The following is a 27573-nucleotide window of genomic DNA, read 5'->3' as shown; positions in this document are numbered from 1 at the left end:
GGGAAAGGACCTAATAGTTGGACAATTGTGCATGACTGGCTAATTTTCACAGCATGTGAATGCCTGCCTTATAGTCTCACTTGCCCTTGGCATTGTCTGTCCCTGGTCAAGGGCAGTCTACATGGGGTTTGTATTAGTCAGCTCAGCCTGCTGTAACAAAACCCCATGGACCTAGGAAATACATTTCTTCACAGCTCCACAGAATGGGCTCTGAGGTTGGAGTGCTAGGGTGTGGCTTTGGTGAGGGCCCTCTTGCTGGACTTCAGACTGCTCCCAGGGGCCTCTTGTGATGGAGACAGCATGTGGTTAGGTAGTTAGACCAGTGTCTTTTAACATAAGACCAGTAACTTTACTGTGATGCCCCTGTCATCTGAGCTTGCTATTAAGAGACCTCACCTCCCAGCGCCCACTCTGGAGACTGGAGCTTTAACAGGAATGGGGGGAGAGGGAGGCAAACCGTTACCATGGCAGGGTTTCTTACCAGTCACGAGCTATATATTTTCTCCTTTTAATTTTACTATGCCAGAGTTATTGCAAATTTGTAATGTGCTTTAAGCACCCCCCCATACTTCCCTACCCTCCTCCTCTCCTCCTGCTTGTCCTTTCTTCCCAAGATGATTTCTTTCCCTACTTTCCTGCTCTTTGTACATCTATGATTTTGTGTAAAGTCTAGGAAATGTGAATAACCATAAGTGTGATACGTGTGTTTCTAAGATTGACATAATTCACCTACCATCACCTCCAGTTGTCTCCACTTTCCCGCAGACACTATGACTTTAGTCTTCATAGCTGGAAAATCATTTGATCACGTTTATACACCACATTTTCTTTATCCGTTCCTCAGTGGACGGACCCCTGGGTTGGTTCCCTAAATTAGCTGCTGTGCACAGTGCTGCAGCAAGCATTGTGCAAGCATCTCTGTGATGTGTTGACTTGAAAGCTTTTGGGTAAATGGCCAGGGTTGGTGTATCTGGGTCATGTGGTTGATTTTTAGTCTTCTTGAGGAACTTCCATGCTTGTTTCTGTAACGGCTGGACTGTTCTACATTCCCAATCACAGTGTGTGCATCCTTTCCCTCCATGTCCACAAGGCCATTTGTTTTCCTGATGGTGAATTGCAGATTCTTTGTATTGTTAGTGTGTCCGTGTGTGCCACGTGTGCACTTGGCGGTGAGAGGACCGTGTTTGGAAGTCGGTTCTCTCCTTCCACCCTGCAAGGGAGGGTCTCTTGTTTCTGCTGAGGTATGGGCTTCAGCCTAGCTGGCTTGTGAGTGGGTGGGGGGAGTCTCTTGTTTCCACTTTCCTCCTCATGGAGGGAGCACTGGGATTTCAGACGTTCACTGTCTCTTTGGGGTTTTTAATGTGGTTTTCCGGGATTGACCTCAGCTCACTGTACACTATTACCTGCTGAGCAATCTCTATGGGTCCAGCTTCAATTTCTTTTTTTTTTTTTTAATTTTCTTTATTTACATTTCAAATGCTATCCCGAAAGTTCCCTATACCCCCTCCCCCCGCCCCTGCTCCCCTACCCACCCACTCCCACTACTTGGCCCAGGCCTTCCCTTGTGCTGGGTCATATAAAGTTTGCAAGACCAAGGGGCCTCTATTCCCAGTGATGGCCGATTAGGCCATCTTCTGCTACTTATGCAGCTAGAGACACAAGCTCAGGGGGTACTGGTTAGTTCATATTGTTGTTCCACCTACAGGGTTGCAGCCCCCTTCAGTTCCTTGGGTACTTTCTCTAGCTCCTCCATTGGGGACCCTGTGTTCCATCCAATAGCTGGCTGTGAGCATCCACTTCTGTGTTTTCCAGGCACTGGCATAGCCTCACAAGAGTCCGCAATATCAGGGTCCCTTCAGCAGAATCTTGCTGGCATGAGCATTAGTATCTAGGTTTGGTGGCTGATGATGGGATGGACTCCCAAATGGGGTAGTCTCTGGATCAGCTTTAATTTCTTTAAGCAGGGGCTGTGGATGCTGGAGGAAAACTGGTCTCATCTTTTTGAGGGTGAGACTTCTGCTGGCTTTGAGGAACCATGTCCCAAGATGAGGAGCTCCTGCTGGAACAGTGGTAAAGAGCCTAGCAGGGACTGGGAGTTGGAGGGTGTGTGTTAGGCTTTCTCTTTGCCTCTGGACTATAGAGCTCTGATGTGCTCAGGGACCCAACAAAGGGAAGGTGCATAGGAGTGTAGGTAAGTGAATGCTTGCCTCTGTGTGTGTGTGTATGTATGTGCTGTGTTGGTAAATGAAGGATGTCGAGGGATGGTGGCAGAGTCACTTACTCACTACTTCATTGCTTGGCCTCCAGCAGTTTCTCCTTCATTCTGGATGACTCCTGAACAAGTTCCTATTATGTTTTTCTTTTGTGGGGTTTTTCGGAGCCCAAGTCCTCTTGTGTCATTAGCTATGCTTTGGAGCAACTTCACCAGAAAAGTGGAAAAAGCAGTTTCCTTCAGTGACATTGGTGTGACAGTCAAGTCTGCCCAACTGTTTCTTACCTAGTATTGTTAACTTTGGCTTCCCTGCCCTGGGATGTGGAAATCTTGCCTGTGTGAGTCAACAATGGTGCCTTTATTGGCCAGTTGCTTCTCTGCAGCCCCACTGGCATCTTGGTCACAGTAAGAGCTTATGCAGTGATGGCAAATATGGGGACAAAGCTGGCTCTTGTGCCTGGGCCTTTTTCCAGTGTCTCTTCATGCTGTGTGTCAGACAAGGTCATTCTGCTGCCTTTCCTCTGACTTCTTGAGGAGGAATTAAAATGAATAACTTTGCAGAGATGGCTTAGTAGTGCTCTTGCAGAGGACCCGAGTTCAGTTCTCAGCACTCACAGTCGGTGGCTCGCCATGGCCTATCTCAGGCCTTCTTCTGGATGACACAGGCACCTGCACTCACATATATACACACACCTTCCACACATATCCAGAGACACATAATTAAAGATAAAATATCCCTTAAAACAGTTGTAGCAAGCTTGGAATCATTCACATTGGGGGCCTGGTTCTTGGTGTGCTTCTGATTTCTCATTCTTAGCTGGAGATGGACTGTGTGTTGAGGCTAGTGGCCTGATTGGTTGCGTTTGTGTCTTGGGATTTGTGTGAATGTATAGTGTGGTGAATCTATGTGGTTTTGTGGGTGTATGCACAGATGCATGAGAGTGTGTTTGTATGCACAGATGCGTGAGAGACTGTGTGCGTGCATGTGAACATGCATGTATGTAGAGGCCAAAGGTCGACAACCAGTGTCTTCAATAACTCCACCTTTATTATCTGGGACAGGGTCTCTCACTGAATCTGGAGATCATAGATTTGGCCAGACTTGTAAAAACAATGGGAATCCAAACTCGGGCCCTCATGTTCGCAGCAGCAAGCATTTGACCCACTGGGACATTTCCCTGGAACTGGTTGTGATATTTGGTGCCATTTCTGGGATGCCTCTGCCTTCAGGAGGCGGAGAGGCTCTGCACGCAGTAACTCCAGGGTGGTGCGTGGTTGGGATGGCCCTGTCACCCTCAGGTTCCCCAGCCTATTTAGCAGGGATTCTTTCTTTCTGCACTCCTGTCACCTCTGTTCCTTCTGTTTTGTGACTAGCAGACATGAAAGAAGGCCATAATAGTGACACCATGGAAACCAAGCTTGCTGACCCACATGGCTTGGGCTGTAACTGGAAAGTGGTGAACTCTAGTTTCCCTGAAAAGGTGAATTAGAGCTGAGTTAATCTGCTCTTTCTACCTCATAGGGCAGAAAGATAAAAGATGATAAACTATCAAGTACCTTATTTAATAGGGTGACACATTGAGATGAGTGATATACTGTTCTTCTGCTCCATGGAATGACTTTGCAATTGAGAAAAAGTTGGCAGGGTTGGAGGTAGGAATATGTGGTGCTCTTGCAGAGGACCCAGCTTCTGTTCCCAGCAGTGACACAGTAGCTCACAATGGTCTGTAACCTGATATCCTCTTCTGACCCCTTCTGGCACGGCTGCTGCACATACATACACACAGGCACATACACATACATGTATACATACGCATACACTAAAGCAAATAAATGTACTTAAAAAGAGGTCAGTTTTCATCAAATATTTGAGAGATACCAATTAGATATAAGAAGCACAAGGTCAGTCTTTCCTGCCATCTTCTTCTTCTGCGGTGACCCAAGATCTCTAGTAAGAAGTTTATGTGGAGCTGGGCGTGGTGGCGCACGCCTTTAATCCCAGCACTCGGGAGGCAGAGGCAGGCGGATTTCTGAGTTCGAGGACAGCCTGGTCTACAAAGTGAGTTCCAGGACAGTCAGGGCTACACAGAGAAACCCTGTCTCAAAAAACCAAAAAAAAAAAAAAAAAAAAAAGAAGTTTATGGGGCTGGTGAGATGGCTGAAGAGCACCCGACTGCCCTTCCAAAGGTGCAGAGTTCAAATCCCAGCAACCACATGGTGGCTCACAACCATCCTTAACAAGATCTGACTCCCTTTTCTGGAGTGTCTGAAGACAGCTACAGTGTACTTACATATAATAAATAAATAAATCTTTAAAAAAAAAGTTTATGGATAGAGTTAGGTTTCAGGTACCCACTGAAGTGCTCCATCCGGGGTGAGGATGTGGCTCAGTTGGCAGTGTTTTCCTAGCATGCACAAAGCCCTGGGGTCTATCCCCAGAACCACTCGTACACGGACTGGTGCTGCACACTTGTAAGTGTGGCACTTAGGAGGTGCAAGCAGGAGCAGTAAAAGTCTGAGCTTGCTCTTGGCTGCATAGTGAGTCAGAGCTTGGCCTGAGATGCATGAGACCCTTGTCTCAAAAAAAGAAGGGGAAAAATGCTCTGCTTCAGGTAATAACATTAGTAACGATTCCATCCCATTCCTGTTCCCATTAGGACCCAGGTTTCCATGAGGGGCTGCAAAGAGATCATAACAGGCTGTCTTGTAGGCTGGAGAGATGGCTCAGAGGTTAAGAACACTGACTGCTCTTCCAGAGGTCCTGAGTTCAATTCCCAGCAACCGCCTGGTGGCTCACAACCATCTGTAATGGGTTCTGATGCCTTCTTCTGGTGTGTCTCAAGACAGCTACAGTGTACTCGCATACATAAAATAAATAAATCTTTAAAAAAAACCCAACAGACTGTCTTGTGTCCTGGTGAATTGAACATTTAATGTGCTCCAAACTCACTCAGTAATTGACATCATGGTAGTATGTCCTGTAACCCTGGGATTCTGGGTAGGAATGCTTGTCTTTGTGACAGAAAGGAGCCTCTAGCTGGCTCTTGGAAGAAGCAGACCCCTTGCTCATTTCAAGTACTTATTGTGAAGGTTTGTGCTTGGCCCGGCGAGTTGGCACTATTAGGAGGTGTGGCCTTGTTGGATTAGGTGTGTCACTGTGGCTGTGGGCTTTAATAACCTCGTCTTAGCTGCCTTTGGAACACGAGGGGGAACTCTCGGCTCCTCCAGCTCCATGTCTGCTTAGATGCTGCCATGTTCCTGCCTTGACAATACTGGCCTGAACTTCTGAACCTGTAAGCCAGCCCTTATTAAATGTTGTCCTTATACGAGTTGCCTTGGTCATGGTGTCTGTTAACAGCTGTAAAACCCAAACTAAGACAGTTGCTTTCAACGGGGTTTTGAAATTGAGCAGAGAGAAGTGTTCAAGCTATAGACCTAGAACTGAACAAATTCAACTACATACAGATCAGGTGGAAAACAGGAACCAAACCACAGTGGCCCCTACTAACGATAACGTCTTCTCCCAGAGCCTCCATTCTGACATTTTATTACTGAGCACGTCCTGCTGTTTCTGCTGCTTTTCCCCAGCATAATGTTTAGAGGACCCTTTGCCTTGTCGTGAGGACTGTAGGTCTGTTAACCTCACCCCCCACCCTCTGCCCGTGCCCTTCATATATTCATATCTCCATCCCTATTAGTTATCTCCCTTGTTACTGTGACATAATATCAAGAAGTAGCTTAAAGAAGGAAGGTTTAAAGCCAGGCGTGGTGGCTAATACCTTTAATAATAGTACTTGGGAGGTAAAGGCAGGAGGACCTTTGTGAGTTCAAGGCCAGCCCACACTACATAGTGAGTTCCAGGAAAACCAGAGATATATAGTGAGACCCTGTCTAAAAACAAACCAAATGAAAACGACAACAAACCGTTCTGTTCTGGCTCACCGTCCCAGAAGATGCTTTCAGTCATGATGTATGGAAGACATGGCGGCAGGAGCAGGAGGTGAACAGGTCACACCGCATCCACATTCAGGAATCCAAGAGTTAACAGGAAGTGGGGCCAGCCTAATAAAGCCTGAAGGCCTCCTCCCAGTGACCTACTTCCTCCACAACCTTCCCAAACATAGGACCAAAATGTTAACACACATGAGCTGGAGAGATGGCTCCCCAGTTAAGAGCACGGGCTGCTCTTCCAGAGGACTTGGGTTTGGTTTCCAGCACCCACATGGCAGCTCACAACCATCTGTAACTCCAGGTCCAGGGGATCTGATTGCCCTTTTTGGCCTTTCAGGCATTGCACAGACATTGTACAGACATACATGCAAGCAAAACATTCTTACACATAAAATAAATTTTAAAAAAAATCCCCTAAAAACACAACAGCAGCAACAACAGAACCCCATGCAGACTGCAGCAGGGCATTGCTGCTGGCTCGAGAGTGACCAGATCAGCACAGAAAAGTCCCAAGGGCTGGTAGATTCCATCCAGGCTGCTGCTGTAGCCCAGGGCATTTAGTGTCCTCCTGCCCCCAACCCTCTGTCTTATGTAACCCAGTACTATATACTTAAAGATAGTCTTGAGCTTCCATATTTTCTCTCCTACCTCCCTTGTGCTGGTGTTCTAGGTGTGTCCCACTATGCCTGGGTTTCTGGGTTTTATGTGATACTGGGGTTTGAACCCAGCCCCTCATACAAGTAAGACAAGCACTTTACCAACTGAGGTGTATCTACAGCCCTATATTCAACTTTTCTTTGTAGATGTCAAGATGAAGGATTATGTCTGGGGTTTTGTTTGTTTGTTGGTTGCCTTTTTTTTTTTTTTAAATAAACTAGATGACATTAGCATCAGCTTTGCTGTGAATCATTTCATGGCAGCCTCCAGGAAAGGACCAGGCAGCCGGCTGGTCTCTGTGTTGTTCAGGCTGGCTACCAGCCTGGGCTTCCCAAACAGCCTTTGGGCTGTTCACTATAGGGAGCTAACTGGAAGGTTGTTAGGGCCCTGTGTTTTGGAAACCGGCACTGCCCATTGGGTTCCTGGTTTTTAACCATTGACTCATCTTCCCTGTCCTGTGAGGGTCTAGATTCCCAGGGTGGACATTTGCCAGGTCTGGATGGGGACTCTGGGACAAGATGCAGTGTCATGCTTCACAGAGGAAGTGGGGTGGAGGTGGAGGGAGTCTGTTTTGCTAAAGGGTGCAGCCTGTCTGTTTTGTGGACGAGAGTTGGGATGCTAAAGTCTGGATAATGAGAGTTGTGAGCAGGAGGAAGTGGCCCTGAACTATGGGTGTGGCTCTTGCCCCATTGGGATAGGCCTTCCTTCGAGAAGAGCAGGCTTAAAGGCATCCTGGTGCAGGATTTGGTAGGAATGAGAACCACATGGAGGCTGCAGGCTAGACCAGAATCCTTCCGAGAGTTAGTTCTCTTTTCCCCTTGAAAGGCCTTATGTCTCATTCTTAATTAAACTACTCCTGTTAGGAAATCATCGAGCTAGCTATTTCTAGTGAAAATCTTCCTGACCACAGCCTATTGCAGCTTCCTCTAGGCAGAGGATGTGGGAAGAGGCACTCAAACTACTGAAGAGCCCTAAGAAGTCCCCTTGCATCATACAGGTTGGTGAGCGGCTGACACAAGAGCCCTGGAGGCTGTTTTAGGAGGTGACCCGCCTTTCTCCAGCCTTATAGCTCTTGTCTGAGGTTTTCAGAAGGTCCTTCTCCAGCTTTATTAAAATGAAGAAGAGAAAAGGCTCTTCTGTGTTTAATAAACTTAACTACTACCCTGAGGGTGGAGTAACCACCCACTGGCTTCTGCTTTCCCCGGCTCCCAGGGCTCCCACTGGCTGAAGAGCGGAGATGAATGCCCTAGGGCTCCCCTCTGCATCTGTCCCTCCTCTTCCTTCAAAAGTCAAGTTCTGGGCCTGAGGAGATGTCTCAGTCAGTAAAGTGCTGCCCACAGAAACACTCAGAACCCACATGAAGAAGTGAGGCACCGTGGTTTGTACTAGTAACCCCCAGTGCTGGGGAATAAATTGCCAGGCAGATCTCTGCAGCACACTGGCCAGCTGGTCTAGACAAATCCGAAAGCCCCAGGCCAGGGAGAGACCCTGTCACAGAAGACAAGGTGGGTAGTCACTGAAGAATAACATCAAAGGCTTACTACCCTTGGCATCTACATACAAGCATACAGATGTGCACACACATTGGCATGCACATGTCTACACGCACATATATACAAGATAAGTTCTGTTTTTCAGATAGGATTCTGAGCACCACTGCTTTTGACATGTAACTCTTACCAGTGTTAGTCACTGTTGTCTTCCTGGCTGGGGGGCCTCACACTGTTTCCTGTCACCCAGCAGTTGCCTGGATGAGGCTCCAGTGTTCTGCACTGGACTGGTTGTCTCACAGCTGCTGAGTAAGTGACAGGCTTTGGAGCGCTCCCTCCTATTGGCTTCCACTTTGGTGTTCATGTGCTTCGCTTGTTTCCTGCTACAACTTAGCTCGTCCTTGTGACATGGTGGAGAAAGTAAAGCCTGATCCAGGGCAGCATTGTTCCCTTGGATTCAGATCATCTGATTACACTTCGTGCGTTGCTCTGGTACCTGCTTTGTAAGATGCAACTATCTAGGGGAGTCCTGTGGCCTGCAAGGCTAGCAGGTACTGTGGTTGCAACACTGGGTAGTGAAGGATCACTTTTATTCTTGCTAATGTTAGCCGCCAGCAGTGAGCATTCTCAGAAGGCTGATGAGATGCTCATTTTAAATGCAAATTCTTTGCGTGGTTAGAGGGGAAAATGAAATGGTCCTGGCTCCCAGCACTCTGCGTTTTTGCCATTCCATCTGATGGTGGAGGGGAGGGCTCATGACTAAATCCCTCAGTGTCTCTATTATGATTTCACATTTGGACATGCTGAGAGGCAGCCTTGGCCCCAGGACATTAACTCTCTCTTGCCAAGTACCAGCATGTGGGTGTCTGTGGAGGTTCTCAGAGGATCGCGAGTGCTCGGCGCTCTCTGGATGATCTTTGCATCCTCTCATTTGTGTTACGGATGATGGATGTGCTAGGAAATTTGTGGTGAGTGGAGGTGTTTTCTTTTTCATTGAAGCAAAGGAAATGTGCTTTAGCCCTGTAGCCCTTAGCCTCTACTTAGCAGCATCCACATACACTGTTTCCTCTCAGCCAGGGCAGGGCTCTCTTCTGGGGCTTCTGGGCTTGTAGTATAGCTACTCTGTTGCAGCTTGTGAACTGCAGATTGCCTGGTGTCATGTGTGATGGAGAAGTTGGGGCTCCTGTATGTAATATTGCAGGGCCAATGGTTCACTCTTCTCACCATCTTCCAAAGAGAAGGTATGATAACAGATTTGTAACCTGGTCTAGAAGGTCTGACCTGTCCTATAGCCTGGTTAGCTTTACCCCGAAATTTACAAGGGAGGAATTTTTATTTTATTTTATTTTATTATTTTATTTTTTTATAAAACAGCTCCTGTACTCTTTGTCATACATTCTCTGTCTTTTTGTCTCCCTATCTCTGTCCCTGTTTCTCTCTCTCTCTCTCTCTCTCTCTCTCTCTCTCTCTCTCTCTGTGTGTCTGTGTGTGAGAGAGAGAGAGAGAGAGAGAGAGAGAGAGAGAGAGAGAGAGAGAGAGAGAGAGAGAAAGAGAGAGACAGACAGAGACAGAGACAGAAAGAGAGAACTCGCAAGGACAAGCAAGCACACTTGACCTGCCAGCCCCTCTGAGGAGCCCTGACTTCTGCGGACTGTGGATACAGTCAGGGCCAGTGGGGAGTGTCTTGGGACTGGCAAGGCAGTCATGTGCTTTTTCTGACCGTAGAGCGATGATGTAGTCCTGTGACCACCCTGAAACTCAGGGTGATGGGCTGATGTATGGTTGCCAAGAACAGTGAGAATGCAGAAAGCTTTATATGTATATTGCATATACTTGAGGTTGTAATACTTTTATTTTAGCTGTTTTCTTCCTCCTCCTCCTCCTTTTTTTTTTTGGTTGGCACATGTTTGCGAAACAGAACTTAGAATTCAAAGTGAAGAAGAATCTGTTCTATACTCTTGTTGGCCAACTAGACTCATGGGCGTTTAGAATTAAAAGGAAGTTGTGGAGTCCTGGAGCCCTTTGCATTTTTCATTTCTGTGGCCTCTAAGTCCCCAAGGAAGTCCTTTGCTGGGTGGCAGTGTAGAACAGTGAGTGCCACCACCAGTGCTCTTCTTTCCCAAGCAAATGCTGTAGTAGGGCTTCTAGTGGGAAGCGTCCCTTTGCAGAGCCACCAATCTGGAAGACTTGAGAGTTAGGACTGGATGCAGTTGAATGGATGTGAATCCTCAAGCAGGCCATCCCCTCTGTCTCAGGATCCAGGAAATGTAGCTATGTCTGTACCAAGCAGGCTACTGCTGGCAAGATTACAGCTCATAACCTTGCTCTCATCTCTTCTGGTGCTGCCAGGCACAAGAGTCTCCCCTTCAGGACCACTGACATGTCGGTGGTAAGACAGTTCCTGCTATGGAGAATGTCCCCTGCATTGGAGAGGAGTGTTTGGCAGCATTCCTGTCCTCAGCTACACAACACACTTGCTCCCTGCAGCTGTGACAGCTACAGTTGTCTCTCGATATTGCCATATGTCCCCTGGAGATAGAAAGTACCCCGTGTTGGGATGAGTCTGATGGCTAGGGAGAGGGCTCGGTGGATAAAGTGCTTGTCACATAAGCATGAAGACCCACCCACGTTTATACCCCCAGAAACCATATAAAGCTACACAGGCTAGCACACATCTGTAATAGTGGCAATCCTACACCAAGATGGAAGATGGAGACAGGAGAATCTCCAGAAGTCTTGGGGCTGGGCTAGCCTGATAAATGCAATCACAAACAGCAACAAAGTATGCCTAAAACAGACACGGTTATCCTCTGATTGACACGTGCATGCTGTGGTACACGAATATCCTCTGCATGAGCACACACACACACACACACACACACACAAAGATAAATGACCAATAAAAGATGTATATGACACCCCTTACAGTTTCCAAACATGGCTCAATTATTAGTGTGGCCTTTCCCCCATCTTTCTTTGGAAGGTGAAGTACACTACTGGAATCTGTACTGTAACACGTAGGGCAGTTGCAGTAGCTAGAACTGGCTCCGAAGCTATCCTTAGGGATGTAGTCAGCAGTTCTCACCCGAGCTCAGCCTGGGTCCCTGAGGAAGTGTCTTTTGAGAGGATGTGGTCTTGGTCTTGTGTGCGTCTTTATTTCCATTGTAGATGCTGCTGCTCCTGGCCACTAGACTTTAAATCTGCGGTGTCTCCTGAGGTCTTGGGTATTGTAAGTTTGGTGGAAGCCTTTTGCCCTGTAGCAGGGAGGTAGGGGAGACTTAAGGAGGCAGAGTTCAGTGAGAAGTGAGTTAGATCATTGCAGGAAGGAGTGACTGGGATTCCAGCATCTCCTCTCTTGCTCATCATTTTCCAGCCACTATGAGGAGCAAGTTTGTTCTACCATGTTTTTCCTGCAGGCATGCTCCGCCTCACTGCAGGCCCAACCCAGTGGGGCCAAGTACCCATGGGGTGAGTGCTCCAAAACCATGAATCAAAGTGAACATCGCCTCCTTGTGAGTTGTTGACCCTAGGCATTGGCCATAGCAACAGGAAGGTTACTGTCACACTGGCACCGTGACTCGTATCCACTATATAGCTTATATTTGTAATTCTGCAAATGGGAATGAATGGGGACAAAATATGTGGTGACTAGGAAGAAATATTCCTAAGGCTGAAGAGTTTTAGTGGTTTCTTGCCAATGAAGGGTCAGTCTCCCTTTTATAGACTTCGGGTCAAGTTTGAGAAGAAGCTCATCAATCTTAATATATCCCAATATGTAGTGGACAGATGGGGAGATTAAAATACTGACCATAGCCTTATGAGTTAGATTCACTGAGTGGTTTTTGAATGGTCCAGCTCCTCAGTGGTAATGAGCCCTTGCACAGGGTCTAGAGATCTGGGTTTACCTCCAAGGTTCTTTCTTGGTTGAGTGACCCAATCTATTTGAGCAGCAGGTTCCTTCCCCATAAGAGGAAGAGATGACACTAAATTGCTGTCTTTTACACAGGGCTGAAGGTCTACTAGATAAGCCTGGATTTATAAAATAAACATAAATTATGAAAGAAACATAAAACATATTGTGTAGCCTTACGTCTTCTGAGGGAATATGGAAGCTAAAAATTTGTTCTAGTATGAAAGTAAGCATGCAAATATTGAATAAGCTAGAATACAAAATTCCATAAATCAAATGAAAGGAAGCCGGTGTGAGTGGCTTCTCACTGCTCGGTGGCATGTGACCCTCCCAGCCTTCAGTTCTGGCCAGAGAGCAGGGCAGTCCTGGGCTACAGGAGCTCCAAAGCCACTTTTACAGCTCAAAATTCTTGTTGAAACAACAACAGCAGCAACAACAACAGTTTTGGTGTAGACTCTTGGGTGGGTTGACTTACTTGTTACCAGAGAGGATCTTGGGAAGAATGGAACAGAACCAGAAGAGTGGGCTTGGCTTGGTATAGCATCCTTAGGGATCTACCTAAGTTTACCAAATCTAGAATATATGTTAGAGAATTTCTTCGGATGCCCCTAAGAGACAAAGGTCAATGTGAAGGCTGCCATAACCTCTCCCAGCAGGGCTTACCGACGGACAGGGGGAGAGTTAGGGTGTTGTGATGCTGTAGACCACCCTCAGTGTTGGTTTTTGAAATCATTAAAAACGCGACTTTTCGATGCTAATGCTTGTGGGTTTTGTGAAGGGAGTTGGGAAGGGGGTAGGATCTCATATATCCTGGGCTGGCCTTGAACTCCCTATGTAGCAAAGAATAACCTTGAACTCTTGATCCTCCTGCTAATTCCTTAGCAATGCTAGCTAGCGTTCTAGGCCTGTGCCACCATGTCTAGTGCATATGCAGTCTTGGAGAGTGAACCCAGGGCTTCTTGAATGCCCGGTAAGCACTCGGCTAAATGAGAAACAGCCTCAGCCTCATGATTATTCTTTAGATGGAAACAAATGACAAAGGCTTAGTTGGGCTGATGTGCTCAGTGCTGGGTGCTGTCATAAGAGAAACAAGGCTGGCCAAGGTGATGCACACACCGTTAGTCCCAGCACTCCGGAGGCAGGTGGACTAATAATGAGGCCAAGGCTGGCTTGGTCTACTAGAGAGTTACAGTTCAGCCAAGGTGGGGGAGAGAGAGAGGGAGGGAGGGAGGGACAGATGGACGGATGGACAGGCAGACGGACAGACACAAAGAGGCAGAGACTATCTAAAAATAGAGCCTCGACACAAACAAGCAGCGGTCCAGGTTTGGTGACCATTTGTTAACTATCAGGCAGTTTAACTGGATGGCGGAAGCAACCATTTTAAATGTGTCATCAAAGCAGGGGTAGGTGGTAGTGGGGTTTTCTTTGTCTCTTTTAGGCATGTAATTGAAAGAGTTTGGATTAAATGAGGAACATTTGTTTGATGGGGGCGGGTGGGATTTCAGAAGCTTCTTGACTGAGGGCAAATATTGCTTCCTGATTTTCTTTGGGATGTGGGAGCAGAGCCCCCATCTGAGAGAATGGCGTTTCTGCCACATTGCATACTCCAGGCTAGCTGGACCATGAGCTTCCGCAGCACCTCCTTTCTCTGCCTACCAGCTTTCTGTAGAAGTGCTTTTTATATGGGGAATCAGGGATCGAACTGATTTTGTTTTTATCAGGCTATCACAGGGTGCACTTTACCTGTAGAACTGTCACTGGCCTAGCAACTGTGATTATAGAACCTATAGAATTATAGAATCTATAGAACATATAGATTATATGTGCACAGTGAGTCAGAAGGAAAGATGTGTGAATAGATAGCTTTTGGATGGACTTAAAAATTAAATTCATTTTACAGTGACACTTTCCCTGAAGCTATTCTTTTGTTGTTGTTGTTGTTTTGTGTTCTTTTGAGACAGTGTTTCTTTCTATAGTCCTGGCCATCCTGGACCAGACTGGCATTGGACTAAAAAACTTCCTTCAGAGTGCTGAGATTAAAGGTGTGCATCAGCTGAAGCTGTTCCTTACAAGGATAAGTGCTTACCCTGTGGTTCCCAACTTTTCAAATTGGGCCCAGGGGAGTCTTGAAGTTTGTGGAGGAAGTTTGATTGTTTGACCTTTGTGTCCTGGAGCCTGGAGAGAGGATCTGATGTGGTAGAGTCTTTTCATGCTAACGGAGCATGCATAACTCCTTGTCCAGTTGCGACTCACTTCTAGAAATGACCTTCAGGGAGCCCCGTGGGGTTACCTGAGTCCTCACCATCTGCTAATGTCTGTACTGAATGTTCTCTAGGGTTCAAAGATAAAAGTCGGTGAGGGTGAAAGCCAGGCAGAAAAGAACTGTGATGGTTAATATAGATCATCAATGTGATAGGATATAGAATCACCGAAGAGACAAATTTCACTGTATGTGAGGGAGGTTCTAGATTGGATTGTTGTGTGAAGGCACACCCTAAGCATAGTTAACGCGTTCTATTACCTGGAGTCTTGGACTAAATACAAAAGTCAAGAAAGCAGTGTTAGCATTTATTGCTTTGCTCTCTGAACTCGGATGCAATGTGACCAGCCGTTCCTGCTGCTGGGCCTTCCCCATCACCATGGACTGCCTGAAAAGTCAATCAAAATGAATTCCTTGTGCCTTTAATTGTCTCTGTGAGATTTCTTGTCACAGCTACAAGGAATGTCTCCAATACAGGAGCCATCTGGTGTGAAGTTTTACATGGTGGGACAAACACTGGGGTCCGAGGGTCATCCTGAAGGCTGGGGGTGGTGTGTTGGGTTTTGAGGAAGAGGGAATATTTCTATCAGAAAAATAAGGTACAAAGAATCTTCTCTGGAGGGAATGACGTGAGCATAGACCCCATAGCGAGGGCAGGATGTGGTAGGATTGGGGAAGAGAGCCTCAGATACCAGACATCCCCTTGGGACTGGTCTGTGGTGTCTGTCTGTGTGGGAAAGGTGGGAATGGGACTGAGTCAGGGACTGGCTGAGAATCTGAGGTCTGAGGGCTCTGGGGTTGACGTTCATCCTGAAGGCAGAGGAGAAAGTCAAACACTGGCTAGAGAGGAAGAAGCTGACCCCCTTGTGTCAGTGGTGCCCACAGTGTAGGAGGCATGGGGGGGGCACATCTGCTCTGAGTCCCTTACTGTTGTTGGCTGATGATAGAGCTGGATGCTCATCTGTGTTGGACCTCTACCCAGACTGTCAGCTCCTCCGTCCCCTCTTCTTCAGTATAGATCTTGACTTACATTTCTCTTTCCTTCCTCCTCCCTTCATTATGTGAGTTCAGGTGCATATGTTTGGTTATGTGTGCATATGTTTACAGGCCACAGGCTAACAGTTTCTGTTGTTCCTCGGGTACTATATAGCTTGTTTCTTGAGACAGGGTCTTTCATTGGCCTTGCATTTGCCAAGTAGACTAAGCTGGCCGACCAGGGGTTGACTTGCCTCCATCTCCCCAAGATGTAAGCATGTGTCATCACTCCTGGCCTCGAACTCAGGTCTTTGCTTGCAGTGGAGCACAAAGACCTTTGTGAGCAGGCTGCTAATCAAGCTATCTTCTCTGACCCCAGTTCTTGAATTTTCAGTGCTGATTGTAAAGTCACTAAATGACTGAGACAGGGGTCAGGGGATGGAGATGTGGAGAAATGTAGTGGTCCCCTGCTCCCTCTCCACACTGTTTATCCTGCAAGCATGGGCTTCCTTCCGTCACCTTTCCTTATCACCAGTGTCCTGGATACCACCAGGCCCTCAGTACGTATTGAGAGAGGCAGCTGGAAAGGACAGGCCTTACCTTCCAGCAGCTTCCGCGCTGAGAAGATGAACAGTCTTCATAGCATGCTGAGCACAGTATTATGGGGCTGCCAGTGAGCAGTCCTGGGGTGCTGGTGGGAGGGTAGAGAGCTGGAAGAAGTGGGAGGAGGTGCAGCTGATAGCCTGTTTCCAAAAGTGTCATCACAGTGTGTGAGGTGTGTGTGGTGGGGGTTAGTGGTAAAGCTCCCTTCGGGTAGCATAGTCTTCTAATAGTGCAGTGTGTGTGTGTGTGTGTGTGTGTGTGTGTGTGTGTGTGTGTGTGTGTATTTGGCATGAAGGCTTCTGCTTGGATTCCCAGATGATGAGATGGTCTCATCTGCTTCAGGTCACTCTTCATGGCTGTCATGATAAATCTGGAAACACAGACATCGTGAAGCCCCGAACATGTGTCCTATGAGGGGCCCACTGGCATGAGTCACTGGGAGTTAAGGGCTGATATCAGACAGTGAATTTCAGTTTTGGCTCAGGCCCTTACTGGACAGGAACTAACAGCTGGATGAAGTGACTAATGCCTGTGGGTAGGCTGGGGATTCCAGCCTCATGGAGAGCTTCAGCCCTCAGCCTGGTGGAGGAGCCCCAGTGGCCAGTGGGTTGTCTGGGCTAAATATCAAAGAGCCACCTCTGGAATCTGTTTCCTGGCTTGGCCACCCTCCAGGATAGAAATGGTACTTATAAGGGAGCACTCCAGATTTGAAAAGGGTCCCCCAGATGCACAGGCTCAGAGGTGGGGGTTTGACGGGGTGAGGTCACTGTGTTCCCATGTTACTTGCTGAAACCCTTTGTTCTTTTGGAGTTGGCAAGACTTGCCTTTTCCTGAGCTCTTAACAATAGTTTCCCTGTAAGACTATTATTGTGAGTCAATTAAGAGTTGTGTGTGCATGCATTACTGGAACACACACACACACACATACGCATATACACAGACAGAGACATAATTATGAATACACAAATACATATTTACCCTCCCAAGTATATGTGCAAGTACATGTATAGACATAAAAACACATATACGCAAACTCTAGGAAAGTTGGTCTGTGTTTCTAGTTTTATGTCTTATTTGTTTTTGTTTTTTATAAGAATTATTTATTTTACATATATGAATGCTCTATCTTCATTCTCCTCTGTGCCAGAGGAGGGCATCAGAGTCCATTATAGATGGTTGTGAGCCACCATGTGGTTGCTGGGAATTGAAACCAGGACCTCTGGAAGCCAACTGCTGAGCTGTCTCTCCAGCTCCCCAGTTTTGCTTATTAAATAGCAGACTTAGGAGAGAAGAGGAAACTCTTAGCAGAAGAAAAGGAACTAGAATAATCCCATCATTGGGCCAGTATAATTTTCCTGGGTCTTAGGTCTATGCGTACTGCCTCAAACCAGGTTGAAATGTTACTAAGTATCATAAGTGTTAAATTTTGACTGTTATAACTCCTGAAGTTGAAATGTCCCTCAAATTCCCTATGTATAGTCTTAATTCACAATGAAAAAGAACTGGGGAATCAGGCCTGATAGGAGGTTTTTAGGTCATGACCTAAAATTCATGACCCATGGCCTATGTGTGGACTACCACGAGAGTAGGTCAGTTATCTTAAAGAGTACTAGGTTTTGGGCTCTGGGGATAACTTTGTTGGTAAAATGCTTGAGACATGAGGACTTAGGTTCCCAGCATGCCATGTAAAAAGCCAACATGGTAATACACGCTTGAGTTCCCAATAGTGCTGGCTAGCTAGTGTAGCCTAATTGGGGAGTCCTAAGTCCTAATGAAAGACCCTGTCTCAAAACAAAGGAACAGACAAACGCATAGACAGACAGTTTCTAAAGGATGACACGTGAGGCCAACTGCTGGTCTCTATGTGTAGGCATGCATGTACCCACCCACAGCTATGCATACTATACACACTATAGAAGGTTCTGTTGCTAAGGTGACTTCAACTCCCCTCCCCCCCCTTGCTCCTTCTCTCTTTATTTTCCTTCCTCCTCCTAACATGGGATGATGCGTCATGAGCGTCCTGTCTAGATATGGACCTCATGGCCGTGAACTCCATCCCCTCTAGAACCATAAGAAATAATGTGTTTTATTGGTTTTAAAAATAAATCGTCTTGGTTTCAAGTCTCTGTTTTAGCAACACAAAAGGAATGAAGATGTTAACTTAAAGCCTTTTAGCCATTTCTGGCTGATGGATGACCTGCTGTGATTCAGTCAATGAGCAACATTTTCATAGGGAAGCCAAAGAAAAGATGAGGTACTGGAGCAGGAGGATGACGGAACCTGGGTTCAGCATCTCCATCGGAGGAAGCAAGGTCCTTCCCTTGCCCCTCAGCTGCTAGGGACAACATAAGGACACAATGTGCCTCAGGAAGTAGACTTGCAGAATGTGTCAGAGAAGAAGACCCTTGGGTACACAGATACCTAGTGCTGGCCCAGCATGGCATGAGCGCAGAATGCAGGACTGTGCCAGGGAGTAGACTTTCCAAAGCAAAGATATATTTATAGATGATGTCTCAAGAGCCTTCTGCTTTGCCAGTCAGACCCCACCCTTGACCAGCTCTGGGTCTCGCTTCATATTTTTCTGGCATCTCAAAGTAGGGCTGATAATAATTCTGAAACAGCCCTGGGAGATCCTGTCATAGGCATGAATCTGTTTTGTTTGTTTGTTTTTAATGTTTATTATGATTTATATGTCTAGGCCCAAGTACTGTACCAAGAACCTGCATTCACATTTGGTTGGGAGACTGAGGAGGATCCCCTGAGCTTCGGAGCTCAAGGCTGGGAGGGATTAGTCATAAGGAGTAAGATGGATACTCAGGGACTTCCCACCCTACGTCCCCCTAAGAGGTGACCAGCATCTCTGTGTCTTAAAAATGAAACCACGAGTTACTTATTTTCATAGGGTCCAGATAGTTATGTTTTGTGAATTGCAGGAAAGTAATCTCATACCTCAGATATGAAGAAACAGTATGTAAAAAAATAACATTAAAAATAACAGATTTTTATGGGGAAAACTCTCTTGATTTTGAATGAAATATGATCTGAGACAGGAATTTTAAGAAAACAAAATTATAGGACTGGAGAGACAGTTCTGATCTTCCAGAAGACCCAAATTCAGTCCCAGCACCCATAGCTGGTGATCCATACCTTCTTCTAATTGTAGCGCCAGGGGTCTGAAATCCTCTTCTGGCCTTCAAGGGCACCTGCAGACATGTGGTACACACACATACATACAGACAGGCATTCACAAACATATACAAATAAATCTTGAAGAATAGAAAACAAAGGGCTGGAGAGATGGCTCAGCAGTTAAGAGTGCATCCTGCTCCCATTTGGTTCCCAGTACTCACATTGAGTCATCTGTAACTCCAGCTCCAGGGGGACTGAGGCTCTGTACATACCTGCATGTATTTGCATGTATTCCTGCCTCCATGCACATAAGTGAAAGGGAAATAAATCCTTTCTTTAAAATAAACAAATTTATGTTTAAAGTTCACTAAAATGTGGCATGTTCATAAAAATGTTTAGTAATTTTTTAGCTTCATAAAGAACAAAATGATTACTGCCCATATTCTTTTATCTGTTTATTTTTACTTTCTTTTTATTGAAAACAAATTATTTTCTCACGTAATATGTCTGATTACTGTTTCCCCTCCCTCTCCTCTTTCCAGTTCCTCCCCTACAGTCCCTCCCATCTGGATCCATTCCCCTTTTATCTCTTACTAGAAGTATGCGTATTTTTATGGGCTTTTATTTATTATTAGTAGTATTAATCTTAGAAATTTAAATACTGAGCCTGAGCCTAGCTTTGTAAGAAGGTCCATCCTGAAGCTGTTAGACGAGGCCTCCAGCCGTCCTGAGGAAGTATGGCTATGAGGAGAGCCACGCTGTGCACTCTACCTGCTGCAAGAAGCCAGATTTTCTGATCTTGTGAACAGGTCTCCTCCATGCACAACTCCACTTGCAGAGAACTTGGGGTACTGAGAGAATTATAGAAGAGAACTCCTGGAATATGGTACTGGAGGGGTCCTTACACTGAGGAACAGAGAATTTGAGGTCAGGGTCCCTTGACACTAGATGCACAATCTGACTGTGTTTTCCTTTCAAGGGTAAAGGTCGGTTGTACCTTCAGAGGAGTTTGGGGTGTTTCCTATTCCTGATCCCTTTTCTCCCTTAAGGATAAGGAACGTCATGGCCATTGTGGGAGGGTTTTATGTGTTTGTTTAGATGGAGCTAAGGACTGCTGACCAATTCTAGTCATGAATTTGGTTTGCCTTCATTAGCTTTGTGGGTCAACTAACTATTGAATGGCAAGTGATCAGTTAGCAATGTGCCTATGTCCCAGTGTGGAGGCCTTGACCATGCTGTGGGTGCGTGGCCTAAGAAACCTTTGATTTTTCTATGAAATCTCCATCTCCCTCTCATGATCCAGAGTATGCAGAATGTGAACACAGAAGGAAAAAAAAATATTGGAACAATTGCTGTAGTTTCCAAACAGATGACCTCACTGTCTGAATTCTGCTTTATGAAGGAAAAAAAAAACCTTAACTCTGCCTTATTTAAAAAAGTGGATCTTTGGGGAAACAGATCCAAATTCCCATTTAGTGTGTGTGTTGGCAGGGTAGGGAGGGAGGCTGGAATTGGCTCTACAAACAAAATATAGCCGGCATCACAGTGTTACACCAGCTTACCAATGATCAAAGAGACGCTGCGACGCAGATTGGTAACGACTGGCCTCTGCTTCCTCAAAGTAAGCAAATGCCTTAAACTTTTTGGATGCCAGCTTCATGTGACGGTTATTTGGCCCTCTTTCCCGAGGGTAAGAGAGTTTCCGGATTTCGTATCAGCAGAATGCCTTGGGCCTCCCCTGTGTGCGCTCCCTGTCTCACAGGTACTATCATGGCAGCCACAGGTCAGGCATAAGCTGCAAGGTGCAGCGATTCCTCAAGGCCTGCTGCAGCTAACACAGGGGGAGAGGCAACCATTTAGAGGATTATGTTTCAACATATAATTAGGTGAAGATTTAATTTAAGAACCCAGACCATAATCAGAAGCCTCATTTCCTACAGAACGAGCACTTGATTGTCTATTTCATTTCATCAAAATGAAACGGGGCAGGAGTCAGGCTGCTATCCTTTAAGATGCTCTTAATTTCGACGGTCCCTAAGCATTTCCTGGGATGGCTTCTGGTCCCTTGATTCTCTTTATCAATTAACTTTTGGTCTCCATGACCACAGTTCCTGACAGAAACAACTTGGGGAAGGGAAGCTTTCTTTTGGCTCACGGTTTCAGTGGGTTTTGCTCTGTCATTGTGGGGCACACGGTAGAATTCATGCTGGCAGAAGTATGTGGCAGTCTACTTATTTCCTGGTGGGTCATAGTTCAGGGCCAGCTCTACCCTTCAAAACACACCCATTGGCTTAATTTAGCTACTCTCAACTTCCTTCAGGTTCCACAGCTTCCCACAGTAGCACGAGTGGCCGGGGACCACGAGTGAAATGTTAGTCTGTGGAGAACATCTCAGATTTAGGTTCTCCCAGGTCTGCCAACCTCAAGAGCAGAGATGGAAATGTTCTCTTTTGTTCTGTGTTCTTTACATCTCAAAGATTCAGATTTGGTCTTTATTTCTTTAGCTTTCTTTAGCCTTTCTTCTTGCTGAAGGCTTTGGATAGTTTTCCTCCAGGGTGTACAAAAAAGTTCTGCTTCTTTTAGAACTCTGGTTTTGTTTGTTTGTTTGTTGTTTTGTTTTTGAGGAAAACCAGGAGCCTCAGTTGGGTTGATACAGGCCTCCTTGATGAGAGGATGGGGGATATGAATTGGAGAAATGGTTAAGATTTTGGAACCGCAGACCACTTATTCTCCTCCCCTGTCTAGAGCTAGACAGAACGAGTGAAATATGTGTTTAGACATGGAGTTTTATTAGGAAGGCGACTGCCTGGTGTTGGTTCTGGTTCCAACACGAAGCTGATTTGGAGCAAGGTCTGTTGGCATTCTGAGCCTTAGGCTCATCTCTGAAGAGAGCACTTTCAGCTGCTGGCTTCCAAGGCCTCCTGTACCCCTCAGTCTACAGCAGGGAGATGGAGTCTCTTTCTCTGAAGGAGGTGGGGGTAGTAAGTGGCTGTGAGGCTGCCCTGTGTCCTGGGACTGGGAACTTCACTCCTTCCTCTTCATAACCTGAAACCCAATCAGGAGTGTTTACTGTTGTGAGGACATTGCTCCCTGCAGTGATAGTTCTTCTTCATTACCAATTTGATGGGATTTAGCATCACCATGGAAACAAGCCTCTGGGCATGGCTGTGAGAGAGTTTCTAGATTGGGTTAACTAAGGTGGAGAGACCAGTAAATGTGGGTGACACCATTATATGCGTTCATGGCCTGCACTGAAGAAAAAAGTGAGCTGAGCACCAGGGTTCATCACTCTCTGCTTTCCAGTTGGGTGATATGGTTTCCTGCTCCATGCTCCTGCTGCCCTGCTGCCTACACCCTGATGGACTGTACTCCAGAAAAGTGAGCCAGGTAGTCTTAGTCAGTGAGTAATTGAAACTTTGTTTTCGACAGGGTTTCTCTGTGTAGCCCTGCTGGTCTTGGAACTGGCTCTGTAGACCAGGCTGGCCTCACACTTAGATCTGCCTGCCTCTGCCTTTCAAGTGCTGGCATTAAAGGCGTGCGACACCATGCCTGGCTAACTAATACATTGCTTAATGAGGTCTCTGAACTGACAGTTGTGTTTCTTTTGCCAGTGCGCTGCTGTAGGGTAACATCTGGACTGGAATTGAGGCTCTTCTGGTGCTTGGATGTCCCTAAGTTCCTAGATCAGCTTGTTGAAGACTGTAAGTAATGTCTACGTTGCTGATGATGAGACTGGAGAGATTGTGAGTTAAGGAGTCCAGCCAGACCTGGTTGGTGCACCAATTCCCTCCAGGCACAGTTAACCTTCAGCCATTGGCTGCGTGTCCCCTATGATAACTATGAAATTGGCCCAGTACAAATCATGAAATTACTTAAAACATTATGACTCTTTTGTTGATATCCATCTCTACCTACTCATCTACCCACCTGCCTTTCTACCTATCTCTATGTGTATGGATATGAATATCTATATCTATATATTTGTTGATAACTCAATCACGTGGTACTCTAGCCTGAACTTTGTAGATAACATTGTATTTGCAATGTCCAAAGTTTGGATGAGCCTCCGAGTGCCAGGTTCTCTCATGCCCAGCACCAAAAGCCTTGGAGATAGCAGTTGAAACTCTATGTGTGCCCATTCTGTTTCAACCATCAGCCACCACCAGAGGCAGATACACCATTTTTACCATCCTGTCTCCTTCCTTCCCTTTCACAGTACTACAGTCATACTGGCTATTGCTTCTGGCCTCTAGGTGAACAATACACATGATGGGGATGTAGGAACCATGGCTTCCCTAGCAACCTTCTCCCTGGTGTGTGCGTGCACCTCCTCATTCAGCCTGTTCCATCCCACTGCCACATTTCCCCCACCCAAGTGTTCACACTTGCCTGTCTGTCTGTCTCCATTTCTTTCCATCCTTATCTAATCTTTCTTTGTACTTGCCTCAAGGTAGATGTCTTCTTCTATCAGTCAGTTGGTAGACTGCCCATTCATTTGACACTTACTGAGTACACACCAGCCATTCAGAATCAACCTGCTGTCATGTCCAACAAGACGGAAGAGATGACATAAAAACCCAAGTCAACTATCATAACCCTATCCAAGTAGCCTGGTGGGTTCCAAGTACTCTCTGGCTAGGTCACTAAAGTACCTTGTTAAAAGGCCAACCCTTGGGTCATACCCATGTATGGAAATGTCACCCTGCACTCTATTGTTCTTCATGCAATATGTTTTCTGGTTTTTTGTTTGTTTGTTTTTTGTTTGGGGGGTTGTTTTGTTTTGTTTTTTGTTTTGTTTTTTTGTTTGTTGTATAGTCCTGGCTGTAGACCAGGCTGGCTCAAACTCAAATCTACCTGCCTCCGACTCCCAAGTGCTGGGATTAAAGGCGTGCGGCCACCATGCCTGGCTTGGTTTTTCAACATAGGGTTTCTCTGTATATCTGTGGCTATTCTAGAACTCACTCTGTAGACCAGGATTGGCCTTGAACTCACAAAGTTCCTCTTGCCTCTGTTTCCCAATTGTGGGAATTAAATGCACCTGTCAGCACTGTTCAGCTCAATTAATATTGTTTTAATAATTAAAATAAACTGTAGACCTACTGTAGGATGACTGGGTGAGGCCTGAGAGTTAGCTCTGTTGACATGTTCAAGGCGGCACTGATACTGATGGTTTATAGGCCATTCTTGGGAAATAATGTGTTGATACTTTACATACAAATATATTGCTTTGATGTTCTCAGTACATGATTTGTCATGGAGTGTGACTTAGTGAACCCCTTGACTTGAGAGGCAGAGAGAGGGACTATTCACCAAAGGCTTGGCAGGACTTTCTCTTGTCTTTTATGACTGGTGCTTGTATGTCATTCCAGCTATTGCAGATTGTGGCTTTAGCTTCTGGATCCTTTTCTTTCATATCACACTGCTTGAACCCATGCCTTGAAACCCTCCAGGGCCTCTGTGCAGTGGGCTTGCTGTCAGTATCTCTTAAAACAGCTGGGCTCTTTCATTTGGAAGAGCAGGCAACATCAGCTGGCCGTCTGCTGTACCTTCAAGCTGTCTGTTAGAGGCCATATTCACAGTCATAAATAGGGCTCAGAAACCTTAGAGTGAGAGGGTTGAGTGAGGGCTTGAGGGGCATGACAGTTGGGAGGTGTGGCCGGGGGTGGGGCTTAAAGGTAAGTCTTGAGTCCATGTGATGAGTGCATCCTGAACTTATTCCTAGGATACCTATGTAGTAATGTACTCTGAATAGCTGGCAAGCCACCTCAGCAGACACTTCCAGATATCTGGTTTCCTTTTTTATAAGAACTATACTGGTTCTTCTGAGTTGTTGAGAGTTTAAAAAGCCATACATTGAGTCCTTGCAACATCTGAGATGCCAGGATAAGTGTCTGGTATACATTCTTGCAACTTTACACTCTTGCTGTTTAGGTGGTAGGTGTGCCCACTGTGTCAGTGAGGCCTGGGATGAAGGTACTCACTTGGGGTCACACTACAGAAGTGTGGCAGTGGTCGATACAGTCTGGACTGTTGGTCTCAGATGGGTCTCTTTCTATTCTTCCTACTCTTGCTCTCACTACTTGGGCCATGAGTGAAATGGGTTTTCTTTGAGGCAAGTTACCATTCTGTAGTATAGCCGCTGTGAACACGTGGTGGTCCTTCTGTCTCAGATTCCCATATGCTGGGAGTATAGGCTTCTGCAGCTAGCCTGACTAGAAAGGGTTTAAGGACAGTGGATAGTGGGTTGATCCTTATTTACTCCTCATTTATATTTTACTCCCTCATAGACTCACTGTGTCCCTAGGAAGGACTTTCCCAGTGGGACAATTTTAAAGTATGTTGGTCTCTTGAGCTCAGGAAGGACTTAGGTGACCCAGTACAGTGTTGTATGACTTTTGCTGATGAATGAATGTCTATTCAGGTAGGGCACAGATGGTAGACTGAAGAAGTGATTCCACCTACATCTAGCTTAATGGACTAATGAGTTTATTGGGATTATTGACATGAGCATAGGTGACTCCAAGGCAGCTGTATCTCCAGAAGTTCACCCTAGGATGGGTGACACCTCACAAAAGCTGTATCCCTGGAACTCCCTGACTAACTTGCAGATAGCTTGGTTAGCTGAAGAGTCCCTCCCTCTTGAGCAATTACTTGCTGTTTTTATAGAGGAACCTTGCGAATCATGTAATTTTCAGGATCTCCCTGAGCCTTGCAAGTTGCCTTTACTTTTCCAGTCTTATGGCCTTCCTTCCCTTTCTGGGAAAGGGCTCTTTCAATTCAGAAGAAATAGCTATCTAATAGGCAAACCTAAACAGGAAAGATAAATGTGAATTTGGAGGTTAGCTGTCTTGTCCTGCCCCTGCCAGCCTCAGAGGTGGCAGGTGCTGGTGGCTTAGGGATCTATAGCTGTAATTCAGTCCTCAGTGGCTCACAGTGGGGAGATAGGAGGTGAAAGGTCAGGAGTTGACTCACTGTGCCATAAAGAAAGAATTTCTGGACACTGTGGCACTTCTATATCGAAGATAAATCTCCAAGCAGCTTCGCTAAGCTCAGGTTTATTTTGTCTGTTCTATGTCAGACCTGGCATTTTAATGGATTTTAAGTCTTCAATTTGATTTGTCAATATTTGGCTTCATGGTCCTGTGTAGTTCAGGGTTGGGCCAAGCCATTTGTAGAATTGAGTTTATTCATTTAGCCAATTATCCACATGAAGTGTGCACACCGGTTTGCAGACTGCAGGCACTGGCAGCTTTGAGCCATGCTTATACTGCAGGCTCTTCTGCTGAACTGCTGCTTCTAACTTTCTGTGGGGGTGTGAGACACCTGGTATACCAGTCACATTTAAACAGTAGCCCCCCTTTGTCCTTTTAGGTCCAGAGTTAGCCTTGCTTTTCCATACAGGAATAAAGGCTCTGAGCTAGTGAGCCAGGGTCAAAGCCAAGCTTTACAGTATGATAACTCTTCAGGTCCCCTGGGCCTTGTGGTGGTATGCCTTTTGAACCTCCCTTTCTCACACAGGCTCCCTGTGGCCAGTGGTCTCTGTTTCTTTAGCCTGATGTGGAGAAGTGATTTTTGCATTGAAGTCAGTTGTAGGTACAGGTTCTTTGACTTCTCCGTGTTTATTCTGGCCACACATCCTTCAAGGACTCGCTGCCGTGTCCTCTAGTCCATGTGGCTGTCTGGTTTCCTCCAAGTCTGTCTGATGTTTCATGCCACCTGAAGCCAGCGGCTTTGTCTTTATACAGTGAGCCCATTACCCCTGAATCCCACACCTAGCCCTAGACTGTAAGTGCAGTAAGCATTTATTGCCTGAACCCAGTAAGGTAGCATCCCTCCATCCGTCTGTATCCCTTACTCGAGTCTGCTAGAGAGGATCAACAAGACGTCATACACATGATGACCAGGAAGGCGTGTGGGTTGGGATGCATGTAATGATGAGTCTACACATGAGACCACACAGCAGGTCTCCCTAGGATTTTGTGACTTGAGGCATGCAGCCCTCTCCAGGATCTTAGGTTATGTGAGGTAATGGCAAAGAACAGGTGGACTGGAAGAGTTGGACTCAGGGTACATTCTTTCCTATCACACAGGTGGTGTTTGTATTTCTTTCAAACATCTTCTGACTTTATAAGGTTTCAAAAGTAATTTACAACCTGTTGATATTCTGAATTAAAAAAAAATACAAAAAAGAAAATAAAAGGCCCATAAAAGACAGTGCTTGCTCACTAGTGGTTTCTGGTCAGGATGTCAGCTATGCCAGCCTTTGGGCCTATGTGTGAGACAAGCATTAATATTGCCAGACTGGCCACTGACTCTCTCTCCTTGTACCTACCTGCCTCCTCTCCTCCTCTCCCTCTCCCTCTCCCTCTCCCTCTCCCTCTCC

At 46.1% G+C, this 27573-nt stretch overlaps 1 protein-coding gene across 4 annotated transcripts in view; it reads left to right on the top strand.

The window, feature by feature from the left end:
* The window catches only part of Tln2 (talin 2), a 415939-nt gene that overhangs the window by 55567 nt on the left and 332799 nt on the right, over nt 1-27573 (top strand). For 3 of the 4 annotated variants that reach the window (XM_029543557.1, XM_029543559.1, XM_021208005.2), the window contains exon 2: nt 22802-22891. The exons of the other annotated variant lie outside the window; for it this stretch is intronic. The gene's annotated coding sequence lies outside the window, so the exon portion shown is untranslated. The remainder of the gene's footprint in view (nt 1-22801; nt 22892-27573) is intronic. 4 annotated transcript variants of the gene reach the window in all.

The sequence above is a fragment of the Mus pahari genome, chromosome 10 (assembly GCF_900095145.1).
Source record: "Mus pahari chromosome 10, PAHARI_EIJ_v1.1, whole genome shotgun sequence".
In the NCBI taxonomy this organism is placed as follows: Eukaryota; Metazoa; Chordata; class Mammalia; order Rodentia; family Muridae; genus Mus; species Mus pahari.
This window is presented reverse-complemented; position numbering and strand designations above follow the sequence as displayed.